This window comes from Silene latifolia, chromosome 1, assembly GCF_048544455.1.
Source record: "Silene latifolia isolate original U9 population chromosome 1, ASM4854445v1, whole genome shotgun sequence".
In the NCBI taxonomy this organism is placed as follows: domain Eukaryota; kingdom Viridiplantae; phylum Streptophyta; class Magnoliopsida; order Caryophyllales; family Caryophyllaceae; genus Silene; species Silene latifolia.
This window is the reverse complement of record NC_133526.1, coordinates 162,135,627-162,136,797: the sequence shown is the minus strand read 5'-3', so window position 1 is coordinate 162,136,797 and position 1,171 is coordinate 162,135,627.

Here is a 1,171-nt window from a genome sequence, read left to right as displayed (position 1 = left end):
TACAAAAGTATGGAAAAGTGAGGAAATGGGTAAGAAACGGTAAAACATTTCTGGAAATGTGAGGTTAATAGCCAAGCTAGCTAACTAAACAGAACCAAATGAACCATATCCGATTCACAACCATCAGAAATAAGCACAAATGCCCTTTATTTTGGCATACAAACTCACTAAACCGTATAACAAACAACTCATCATACGATATAGAATAATAATATAGGAGAAAAAATCGTTAACAAACAAATTCTTTTTTTTTCTTTTCTCTTTCACGGTTTTTTTTTCTTTCTTTTTTTTTCTTTCTTTTTTTTTCAACTTCTTTTTTTTTCATCATTTCATCCTCCTTCTCCATATATTACCATCTCCGATAATCAAATACAAACCAAATTCGGATCAATAGTAAAATACCGTAAAACAATCACTAAACTATCTTGACAAGGCAGACTAAATTTGGTGTAGTTAAGGGTCAAAAGGCAAATTTGGCTAAATGTCGAGTTAAATGGGTAAAAATAGGAACAAGGGGAAAATAAGCACCTCCCTACATATGACACCAACCACTAACCCGAATGTATGTAGGCAAAAAGCAATTGAATTTCATATATATGCAAATTAATGATACATGATATGCAAGGAGTAACTACTCACAATCCTACATGAACTGGTAATAAATGACACCAGTTTTAAGGCTCTAAAACTTAGAATATATGAGTAGGTTGCCAAAATTTCAGGTCAAGTCTATTTGTTCAGCTAAATTTCAATATTAACTCGTAGATATGCTGAAGACAAAGCTAAAAGATATTGATTTTTGCAAGGCTTAAGTAAAAGGGACTAAAAGTAATGCAATTTCATCATTGAAATCCACCGTTCTGACTCGACCTAAATGCAGAATAAAACGTGACATTTTTTGATTTTTTGAAATTTTCCAAACTTTTTTTGTTTTTAAATTTTTCGAAATAAAAGACAATGCATACAAAAATTAAACGTGACAACGAAACGCAATAAAAATAGTATGCAGACACAAATAAGGATGCATATACCTCCTCAAACTAAACTATACAATGCCCTCATTGTACCCAAAAATAGGGAAAGGAAATGCAAACTGAAAAGAAGAGTGAAGCGTCAGAAAACTTACAAAAACACGTGAAGTAGGGACCTCTTCAAACCAGCCAGCAACATG